Source organism: Petaurus breviceps, unplaced genomic scaffold (assembly GCF_028583685.1).
Source record: "Petaurus breviceps papuanus isolate PSGF00001 unplaced genomic scaffold, PetGlider_PUasm1.0 229, whole genome shotgun sequence".
Taxonomy (NCBI): domain Eukaryota; kingdom Metazoa; phylum Chordata; class Mammalia; order Diprotodontia; family Petauridae; genus Petaurus; species Petaurus breviceps.
Window position 1 is genome coordinate 34,318,808 of NW_027185903.1, and position 12,646 is coordinate 34,331,453.

Below are 12,646 nucleotides of genomic sequence, written 5' to 3' on the forward strand. Positions count from 1 at the left end.
ACATTGTATGATTTGACAGGCTGTGCTCAGTGGGTAGTAGTAGATATTTCCACTTTCCTCTTCCAAATAAGTCAGGCTTCATTTCACTGAACTGGTGAAAAGGGATGAGTTACTTCACAGTTTGGCCTAGCCAAGAGCCAGCTTTCTGCCGGAAGGGGATGACCAGGCAGAGCCACAGCTGGCTCTACGATACAGGCTGCATTGTCAAAGAGAAGGCCAGAAACTTGATGGGCCAGATTCTCACCCCCTGTAGTTCCAGGGGCAACTCTTCAGCACTTTTCTCTGTAGGATTCCAAGCCCTATGCTGCATATCACAGGATTCTCTTTCAGAATACTTTTAGAATAGATCATTGTTTGAAAACAAAGCTTGGATTTGTACCAAAATAGAAGAGCACATGAAACATGGAAGAGAAATCTTAAAATCCCAGGGGGCATAATATTTACCAATCTGTTTTCTCAAAACCATTTCCCTTTATTATCCTTGTCTCATGGGCTCTCTGTCAGGAGAACTAGGCATGAGATGAAGTGCCTTTAACTCTGTCACTTTGTATAAATCACTCTGAGTTCTGATTTCATCTTCTGTAAAATGAAGGGGTCCAATTGGAGCATCTAGCTCTGACGTTCTATGATCTGTGAAATCAGATCTGATCTAGAACCTATTCATCTTATGTCTGGACAAATGACCCTACTGGCCTCTCCACTGAATTGTCTCTTATCATGAATTCCTTCTTGTCATTCCCAAGAGAAGTGTGACTTTAAGGGAGTTTGGGAAGAACCTGAAAAGACATCTTTGAACTGATAAAAGATGAAGTGGGTACAACCAGAAGAATAATTTATACAATGACAACAATATTATAAAGAAAAACAAATTTTAAGGACTTTGGAACTCTTAACAGATGTCATGAGAAACCACAATTCCAAAGGACCAAAGATGAAGTATACTACTCACTTCCTGCCAGAGAGATAACGACAGACTAAAAAGTCAGACTGAATTATACATTTTGGGACATGACTGGTGAGGGATTTTGCTTCACTTGACTATGCAGATTTGTTATGAAGGTTTTTCATTTTCTTTTCAATTTTTTTCAATTCAAATGAAAAAAAAAATTATTTCAATCAATTCAAATGAAAAAATTTCAAAAAAAATTCAAAATGAATTTTTCAATTCATTGTCAGGGGAGTAGGAGGAGAAGAGAAAATAAATACTTGTTAATTGGAAAATAATAAAATTAAAGATTTTTAAAAGATAATTTTCTCCAACCCCCTCCCTTCATAGGTACAGAAATAGAAGCCCAGTTGGGGCAGCTAGGTGGTGCAGTGAAGAGAGCACCGGTCCTGGAGTCAGGAGGACCTCAGTTCAAATCCGGCCTCAGACACAACACAAAAACTAGCTGTGTGACCCTGGGCAAGTCATTTAACCCCAATTGCCCTGCAAAAAAAAAAAAAAAGAAATAGAAGCCCAGGTTGGTTACCATGAATTCACTGAGGCCACATACTTAGCTCAGAGGGGAATCCACTTCCATCTTTTTTACTCTGCCCAGCAATGCAGCTAAGCATTGATTCCTATTCAAAGGTTAATTGCAAGTAAGATGGATCCAAATTTAGGTCTGTTGAAATTCAGATCCCTGGCATCAACAAACACTGATTCTTTGACCTAGACAGTAGCAATGTTTGAGAATCTCAAATTGGAGCAGGGCAGACTCCTCTTTCTCCTTCTTTATCTATTTGAACAGTGCTCAGGAAACTTTGTAAGCTTAGCTCTCCATTCTTGTCAAAACTTAAGGGATTCAGGGGCGGCTAGGTGGTGCAGTGAGTAGAACACTGGCCCTGGAGTCAGGAGGACCTGAGTTCAAATGTGACCTCAGACACTTAACACTTACTAGCCATGTGACCTCGGGCAAGTCACTTAACCCCAATTTCCCTGCCCTGCCCCCTCCAAAAAGCAAAACAACAACAATAAACAAACAAACAAAAAAAAACTTAAGGGATTCATTCTATGAGCCTGCCACAGTCCTGCTACCACATCCATCTGCCTTTGGTGGAAGTGGCAACAATGGTAAATTACCCACCATCACCAAAAGCTGCATCAGTTTGTGGTGTGATGTTATTATTATTTTACTTACTTATTTGTTTATTAACCTACACCAGGATGAATTTTAAATATGGCTTTTCTTGGTCTTAGTCAATGAATCCATCTTCATTTATTTCAGTGACATTTGCTTTGAATACTCTGTAGCTAATCCTAGCCCCTCCACCTCTGATAGGATCTTGAACATCCTCCCCCAAGGCAGATCTTTTATTAGTTCCTGGACACAGGATCATAGAGTTTGAAGTGTAAGAGACCTTGTAGGTCACCCAGCCCACCTCCATTTGGAAACATGTGGAAATTGAGGCTCACAGTGGTCATGTGATTTGCCCAGAGTCAAAGGTAAGAGTCAAAGCCAAAATTCCAGCCCATGTCTTCTGAGTCCAAATGTGGCCTCCCCCCCACCCATGGTTCCAATTCCCTACCTCCCCTTGAAACTGCCATATTCACAGCCATTTTGCTTCCAGGGCTACTGCCAACATTGCAGACTGAAGTTATGCATTCAGAGAGAGAGGCTAGGGATTTAGAAAAAGAAATGGAAAAAAGCTCATTCATGATACTGTTCCTACCCCCACTCCCCAGAATGAAAACATTTGGTATAAGAAATCTACCAAAATGGTTCTGATAGGTAGAGGGAAAGATCAATTTCTGAGCTCCCTAATGAACCAACTTTCCCATTTCCACTGTATTAAAATCTGCCTTCAGCTTTAAATGCTGTAGCATTTGACTACTTTTTCCCCAACAAATCTTAATTAGCATTAAAATCTATTATTTTCTTAAGGAAAGAGAGTTTTGAGACCTTCAAACAACAACTAGTAATTGTATTTACCTCCATCTTGGTCTGGAGGGAAATATCTTTCAGATTCCTATCACCATTCTTCAAATTTTGAAATTCTGAGGAGGGAAATATAATGTGAGAGGCAACTCCCAGTGCCAACCATACACAGGGCTAGAGTAAGTGAATAAGAAAGGAATAATTGCATCCAGATATTTCAGAAAACTGCAAGTTGCCTCAGTAAGTTCTCAGTCACTCTATTGGTTCAAACTTTAAAGATCTAATCCAATGAAATCCAATTTTGTTGAAGACTGTTTCTTGTAGTGCTTTGTGTTAAAGAGCATGGATGTCATTGGTTTTGTCAAGAGGTGGGACTCAAAAATTTATGTCAGTGACTTTGGCATTCCTTCATCTCATTTTGTCTGCTATGTGATCAAATCAAAGCACTCTATCAGAAAAAGGAGTAGTTTGCCCCTGCTCCCCACATCCCCACCCCAACCACTGGTGGGTGCTCCACCTATCAGTCGGACATAATTAGCCAACCAGAAGTCAAAGGAACTTTCCCAGCCTGATATAAAAAATTACAGTACATTTGACCTAAATAGCAGCACAATTATGCTATTTTTAATTACACATTGGCATGTAACTTGGGCAAATGTGAAATATCTGTAGAATTTAAGTTCTCTACTGGCTATCATGGATAAATTCAAAGGAAGGGAAGGAAGATCAACAGCCTGTCTTTTTCAACTCCTCTACTTCCCTTCTTCTTTCCTAAGAGCACCTCTTTCCCCTAATATATAACCATCATTCCTTTGGTGATATACTTGTATCCTGGATTCTCTGGGACAGTCCAGAATTCAAGAAGCAAAAGTGTATGTTTAATGAGGCTTTGCCAGAGGAATATCCTTTATAACAAAGCATTCCTCAAAACTGTGAGAGACGAACATTACAGGTACTATTGCCACCCATCATTTTTACAGATTAGGAAACTAATGCTCTGAGAGGTTAAGTGATTTGCTTCTGCCTACATACAGCTGGCAAGTGTTTGAAGGAAGATTCAGGCTCAGCCCTCCTCTTGCACACTGCCTTCTGATTCTTAGTCCCCATTTTCTAGTTAGTAAAAATAAGCGAATAGGAAGGCAACCCCTGCTTTGAACTGGTTTTCTCTTTCTGTCTCTGTCTCTCTTTCTCCAACACACACACACACACACACACACACCATTTCATGTTCCCCACCTCCATGAAATATAGTATCTGTATGTGCTGAACTTACCATTGTTTAGGGGTCTCTGGTATTGCCTTAAGGCCAAAGACTCAACAATGAACAGTTTCTGGTAACTGCTTAATCCTTGGTTGACTCTGTGAACTTGCCTTCATCTTTCTGGGATCAGATTTCTACAAGCCTGACTAAATCACAGCAGTACTCAGATGTCTGGTAACCTAACATACTGCTTGTTTTCTGGGTATGTAACATTGCCTCTTTATACTAGATGGATTATGTATTTTGGTCTCAGCTCCAGATTCCTGTCTTCTCTTCCATCTTATCTATAAAAGTAGATTGTTAAACTCCTTCCGTACTGTTAATTTCCTTTCTTCTCCACACTCAATTTACATCCTGAAATTTTCTCTTTGCAATTGTACTTCTATTAATAGCATAATCACTGCCAAACTTGTCATGCTTTACAGACGTTCATTGAAGCAACATGAGAGCTAGAGAGAAATTGCTTTCTATACATCATTTCTACCCTCACCCTGAATGCTAAACCTGAGGATAGACTGGAAGACATAAGAGCTAGTTAATAACAGGTGAAGAGGAATGGAAGAGACAATGAACTCAGGGTCTAGGGGGTCTTCCAGGGAAGACTAACACCTTGGGTGTGAGGGCTTCTTATCCACCTTTGATATCCACCTGAGACACAGCTCTCACCTTTGGCTCCAAGAAGCTATAGTATATGCATCAGTCACACCCCGGCAAAACCCTCTTAGTAGAGGGGCTAAACCAGGTTGAGGGTAACTGATGGGCCTGTCAGTGAGTTAGAGGGGTGTCTGCCCCAAGTATGTCAAGACTTCTCTGGCGGAATAGGCAGATGTGAATATTTTGTTTCAGTGAGCCATGAAGGCAGAGTAAGCAGGTGCTGTGGAGGGCTTACAGCTTTGTAAGACACCAAAGATACCAAGACCATGCACTGCTTCCTGGGCATTGCTGGTTGGCTTGACTTTTGTCTTGCCTCTGGATTTCAATGACTCTGGAAGAGAGAGTGAGGCTAGAGACTTTGTACACCTTTACCTTTACTTTAAATCGCTGGATTTAATTGGATTTATGTTCAAGTTAAAAAGCATTGCTTGTGACATTTTGATCCTCTTTCAGCATGAAGGAAAAACGACAACTGTGATGGTGATGATGGTGTAAAGAATCATTTGAAATTGAGCATCAGGCCATAAAATGGTCAAGAGTTTTTACCAACTTAATGCCTGTTGGCTAGCAAACAGGCCCCACCTCCAATTACACCAGATGTGTTGTTTCTGTCTATGTATGATTTATACCAGACTCATGATTTTTATCACCAACTATGAGATCAGTGGATATGCATGTCTTTCAAAATAAAGATACTTGTTACATATTTGATTCCTAGGGTTCCAGTGAGACTAGATTAGAAACTGTCTGAGAAGAGTGTTATACTTTGGAAAAAATACTATATGAAATTAACAGAATCTCAGAAGTCAGGCAGCCCAAACCAAACTGAACAATTTTAATGCCATATTTATATAATATGTTAAAATTTGAAAGGCCTTTTGTATGCATTGTATCTTTGGATCCTCATAACAACCCTATGAGATAGTTGCTATTATCCCCATTTTACAGATGAGGATGAGGGAGCTTATCCAGGGATAAGTAAGTGACAGCTAATAAGTGCCTAAAGTAAGATTTGATCCAGTCTTCCTAAAACAAGTCTGGAGCTCTATGTGTTATGCCACTGGCATTTAAATATGCATAATACCCCTGACAAGTGATCAGAGACTTGCTTAAAATCTTCTAGTGAGTTAGAAACCCACCACCTTCAGAGATAGGCCACTGGATCTTTTGGATTTAGTATCAGTGGGCCAGGGCTTAAATCCTGGCTCTGCCACTCACTTCCCTTGTCACCTGGGGCAAGTCATCTTTACCTCTCTAGATCTTATTTCTTCTTGTAAAAGGAGAAGGTTGGATTACATGGCCTCTAAGGCCCTTTTCATCTCTGAATCTATCATCCACTTCTTATTATTAAAAAAAAATTCCTTATATTAAACTGAAATACGCGTCTCTGAATCCCCTCTACTCCTAGTTCTGGCTTAGGGAGCCAAGCTGAACAAAAGTAGTATTTCTTCCACATGACAGACTTGTATATATGTACATGTGTGTTTGTATTATATATATACATCAATCATACCCCCCTTAAATCTTTTATGAGCTAAACATTTGTATTTCCTTTGACTGAACCCCATCTGTTATTATATCGAGTTATTTTACCATTGAGATCAACACTTTGGACACTCTCACAGATATTAATGTTGCATCCAAAGCCAAATGCAACGCTTCAGATATGGAATAACTAGGTAAGAGTAAAGTGAGGCTATTACCTGTCTCATTCTGAACCTTTCCTAAAAGATTACCTTATTTTTTTTTGGCTGCTGTCATGCTCCTAACTCCAATTGAACTTTTACTGCATTAAAGAACACAGATGTTTTTTGTTTGTTTATTTTTCAATAGGTATAATCTGTTCACCAGTCTCTCTTTCCCCCAAGCCCTGAAACTCACATGAAATGGGTCTGATTTTGGAGACTGACTCCAAAAGATCAGTTAGGTTCTTTGGCTTGTTTGCCACTAACCAAAATTTACACTGGGAAATCTCCAAATATTCTCATGTTTAGGCTTCCAAAAATGTGTGCAATAGAGTCTCTAGCTCCTGTACAAGCAATATATGAAATAAAAGTGTGTTGGGTAGAGGACAAAGGCCCCTTACACCATGAAAATTCAGAAGATGTAAAATACTAATAGGAACCCATGAACAAATACAATCATAAAGTGCTCATAGTAGCCCATAAACTCTTCTTTGAAGAGAACTAAAGCTAGGGTTGCCATTGGTATAAATATGTTAGAATTTCAGTGAAATCCCTGCCCCCTTCACAGTTTCTCCCAGACTTATAGTACCTTCTTGTGATTTTGACTCCCCCTGTAAGACAAATATACTTCAGAACTGTTAATTAAGCACTCCTCCCTTCCTCCTTCCCCCCACAGTTTTTCATGCCTGTTCTATATAACTGTAATACTGTGTATAGTGGGGAAGGGAGATGTTATGTTCCCTATCTCTTGTTCCTCCATGTTGTCATTGTCTAGCTGTGAAAGGGTGTTTGGGTGAGTTTTAATCACCTTTTCCTTCCTAACGGAACACTGTTTGGGAATTACCCCTTTCTCTCTAAAAGGTCAGATCTCCAAACTCTCTACTTTGGGTATATTCTAGAGGAAATCCCCCAAGGTTGGAAGGGCCCAAGAAATCTCTTATCTGCAACAAGTCTAGATTTCGTGATTACACTGCATAGTTAATTTCAGTTTCTCTCTTACAGAGGAAGTTGGACATCAGTAACATTCTTCATGAACTTGCCCCTTAGGCCACATGGTCAAGCATATTCCTGCTTTTTCACAAGCTCATGTCACTCCATCTCTTCCCCGAATGCTCTGCTTTGTCTTTGGGCACAGGAACTCTTCTCTTGGGCTACATAGGCTTGAGCTACATAATGCTTCTTCACCATTAGCTATTGCCAGATGGGATATTGGGGAAAAAGAAATTCCCCTCCACTCCACCCTTGCATACTTTGAAAGAAGGTGGCAAAGGACAAGGTGAGAATGGACTTAAGCACTCTTCCAGCTGACTTTTATAGGCTGGCACAGAGGATTAGCTTCTTTAACTAGAATCCATCTTCCTAAGTGCACTAGTTAATCAGATTGTCCTAGGGGCAGTCCCTTTCACTTGAAACCAATCAGGAGTTGCCTTTGTCCTATTATCAACCTATTAGTGATCATACCCATAAATATATATATATATATATATATGTATATATATATATACACATAGAGAGAGAGATGTCTATCAAATACTATTAAATATAAACAAAGGCACTCTGCCCTATAAAGTGTTATTAAACTGAACTTACTGAGGGAGCTTCCTTGATCAAAACCCCTTGTAGCGATTCCTAGCCTGATTGATACCCCCCTCCCTATTTTGTGCTTCTGAAAGTGATTTTAAAAATGGGAGCATAAGACTTTACATTTATTCCTATTCTGTTTTGTTCCAGTGTTTTAGCTATGGTTTCTTTGGGTCCTGACTGTCATCGTTGAACATTTGTTGTATCATCATTTGTGCATATCTGCAAATTTGATGTATCATTTATTCCTTTATCTACTTCCTTGATATAAATGTTGACCAGGACAGAGCAAAGCATAGATTTCTAAATAACTCTTAATAGACACTTCTACTCAAGTTGTCATCAAACCAATGTTGATTGTCCTGGAGATATATCCATTCAATTTAATTCCTTAAATATTTATGAAGCATTTCTTATGCATAAAATATTGTGCTCAGCACTGGGGATTTGTAGATAAAATTAAAATAATCTCTGCTTTCTAGGAGATTATATTCTATTCCAACTGATATTATTATCATTATTATTAATTTTTTAATATGTGGAATAAAACAAGCATTTCCATAATATAGTATAGTAAAACAAGATGATTGCATATGAAACTGTAAATCTACTCTGTGCAACTTACTATTCCTTTCAAATATACTATAAAATTATCATATAAATTTCTTTTTTCTCCGCTCAACTCTAGAGATAGCTACCATTAGACACAAATAAGTATAGATATGTAAAATTATTCTATACATACCTCTGTTTATCAGTTCTTTCTCTGAATGCAGATAGCATCTTCCTTCGTAAGTCGCTTGTAGGTAATTTGGGTATTTATAATAATCAGAATAACACATTTGCTCAAAGTCATTCTTAAAACAATATTGCTATTACTGTATACAATGTTCTCTTGGTTCTATTCATTTTTCTCTTCATTATTTTGTGTAATTCTTTCCATGTTTTTCTAAAATCATTGAGCTCAGCATTTCTTATAACAGCAGTATTCTTTATATTATTTGAAGGAGACAGCATTGCTACTTAAGGAAGAAAATCATTGAATCAGACTATGGTACCTCTATAATTCAGTAGACAGTTTTGGGGAGTTGTTGAAAAATTTATCACCCTGAGACCAACCTGGTGATGAGCCTCTGTGACTTAATGAGTTTGATTCTTGGTCAGTAGACAATGGTCCATTACTGGGTTCATCTTTAAAGCCCTTCCAGAACTTGACAACTTGACAGATCATGTACTCTGTTGGTATAGCCTTTGAAAACCCACATCAGGAGGAATAAAGCACTCATTAATTGATTGACTGGAGTAGGATTTCAGTAAAAAAAAGAATAGCTCTCTGCAAGAAATATCCATGTGGTAGAGTCAGGACCCAGATGGGACTGTGGTAGCAAATATTGTACCAGAGAACTCTGTTCTTCAAATAACCCAAACCACAGGACGAAACCAACTCAACTACACAAGAAACTCACTCTTCATTAGTAGTTTTGGCCAATAAATTAATGAGGGTAATGACTTTAGTGGCCACTGCTATGAGAGAGAGAGAGAGAGTTTAGTGCCTTGGCTTGTCATTAGCCCTTGACAAAAGCATAACCATCCATCCTGCTGCATTCTAAGGTAGAAGGTATGTATAATTTTGTGCTATGTATGAAGAGGTTCTGCAACTTGAAGTGAAAGATACACTTATGTGTTGAAGGATCTCTGAGTGTTTTCATTATTTTGGTTTGGGTATGTGGCACTGTTGCTTTTTTAAGCATTGGTGAAGGTGGCTCCCCCTTCATTTGATGGGCCAGAGCTTCCTCCTTACCTCATGCTTCCATTGATTTTTGTCTATGTCCATGCTGCCTTTTCTCTTCCTTTCCAATCTATTTGTCCCTCCCACCATACCCACCATACATGTAAATTTATTGTTGCACAGTTGAGATTTCCATGTTGTTAAGGAGTGTTCTGGTAATTTCATGGTGTAGTCTAGTTGAAATTTCAAGATTATGTTAATATCCAACAAGAAAAGAAAATCCAGACCAAGTAGTGATGACAGATAGTGGCATGCTAGGGTCACATATATTTATTGCTGGAATGCTGAATTAATGCCATATTTTACATGTAAAAACACTGAGGCCCAATGAGATTAAGTGAATTGGCCATGGTCACTCAGGCACTACAATGGTGTGCAAATTAACTAGGACAAGGTAATTACATTTATTGACTTATGCAGTGAAGCTTACAAATATTTATATCCTTAAAGATTTTTAACATGTAATATGTCCTCCTTTTGCTGCAGTTACTTGTCTTATACAATTGAGCATTGAGTTCCCAAGATTCTGACACATTTTACCACCCAATCAAAATCCTGCGAGTTGGGGTGGCTAGGTGGTGCAGTGAATAGAGCACCGGCCTTGAAGTCAGGAGGACTGAGTTCAAATCCAGCCTCAGACACTTAACACAAAAACTAGCCATGTGACCTTGGGCAAGTCACTTACCCCCAATTGACCTCCAAAAAGCAAAAAAAAAAAAATCCTGTTAGTTGTCTGCAGACCTCCAGGTCACTCCCCTTTCTTCTTCAATGAATTCAGCTTACAGTTCTTCTCTCTTCCATAACCCCTGCCTTCATTCTATATTTCAACATTATGTGTTGCCTTTCCTTCAAACTCTTAAATCACTCAGTTCCTCAAACTACTCACTTTCTGTGACCTACTCCAATAACTCTCAGCAGCTGCCCATAAAAATGGTCATATTCTTGAATTTGCCATTGCCCACAAATGTACCACTTTGATATTTAAGAATTCTGAAATCCCCTTGTCTGATCATAATCTACTGTCTTTTTACCTGTTCCTAAGCCTTCCCTTACCAAACCCTACTCATAGTTAATCCTTCAGTTCTCTCAGAGGCCATCACCCCTGCTTTTAGACATTTCAAACCGGATGTCTCGTAGACATCTTTAATTCAACACATCCCAAACTGAACTCATTATCTTTCCCTTCACATCCTCACCCCCTCCAAACTTTCCTGTTATTGTCTAGGGCACCACCATCTTCCCAGTCCCTCAGGCTCACAATCTAAGCATCACTTGGGTCCTCATTATCTCTCACCTCCTTCCCCATCCAATCTGTTGACAAGGCCTGTCGATTTCACCTTTTGCAATATCTCTTGAATATGCCCCACTTTCTTCTCTGACACAGGCCCTCATTACCTCATGCTTAGACTACAACAATAGCCTGCTGGATGGTCTGCCCTCCTCAAGCCTCTCCCTACTCTAATCTAGCCTCCATCAAGCCTTCAAAGTGGTTTTCAGTCTCATCATTGAACTGAAACTGTTCTCTCCAAAGTTACCAGTGATCTTTTAATTATCAAATATAGATGACCTTTTCTCAATCCTCATCTTTCCTGACCTCTTTGCAGCATTCTTCATGTTCCATTTTTTGACTCCATGTGTATTTATTAATCATTCCCCATACCTTGAATGCTTTTCTTTCTGACTTTTGCTCTTAGTTTCTCTGGTTTCTTTCAAGACTCAGCTTAAATTTACCTTCTTCAGGAGGCCTTTCTTAGAACTCTCCACTTCTTATGTTCAGACTTTTTGTGACTCCATTTGGGGTTTTCTTGGCACAGGTACTGGAGTGGTCCGTCATTTCCTTCTCATTTTAGAGATGAGGAAACTGAGCCAAACAGATTAAGTGACTTGCCCAGGATCACACAGCTAGTAAGTGTTAGAAGCTGGATTTGAACTCAGGTCCTCCTGACTTTTAGACCCAGCACTCTATACACGGTGCCGCTTAGCTGTCTCTGCCACTTCTAAAGACTTCCTCTCTCAGATACCTTCCAACTATCGTATACAAATCTCATATGGCCTAGCTATTTACATGTTGTCTCACCTATTAAAATGTAAAGCTCTTAAGGTCAGGGACTCTTTTTGCTTTTCCTTGTGTCCCAGTGTTTGGCACAGTGCCTGCCTATATTTATCACTTAATACATGATTATTGACTAATTGATTTTCCTAGTTCTATTGCTACCTATCTACCATTCTTCACTCTCCATTTCTGGATCATTATTCAACGCTTACCTCCTAAGTGTGGTTGTCTACTTAAGCTCTGACCTAGCTACTCTGTCCTAGGCAGCTGGTGACCCAGTACGTAGAGCACTAGAAGATCTTAATTAAAATTCAACGTGAAACCTACTAGCTGTCTGACCCTGGACCAGGGTCAAACCTTAATCTCTGCCTCAGTTTTCTTAACTATAAAATGGAGATAATAATAGAATCTACCTCTTGTATTTATTGTGAGAATCAATGATATATTTGTAAAACTCTTAATACAGTGCCTAGCACATTGTAGGTACTTAGTAAAGCCAACCTTCCTTCCTTCCTTCCTTCCTTCCTTCCTTCCTTCCTTCCTTCCTTCCTTCCTTCCTTATTTCATTCCTTCCCCTTCATTATTATTAGATATTCATGCTCCCATCATTTCAATTAAATTTTCTATGCAAATACTAAAATTGAATATTCAGCTCTAATCTCAGTTCTGAACTCTACCTATCATCACCAGTTGACTGTTGGAAATTCTTCTTGAATGTCCCATTGGCATTGCAAACTCAACATCCCAAACAGACCTGGTTTA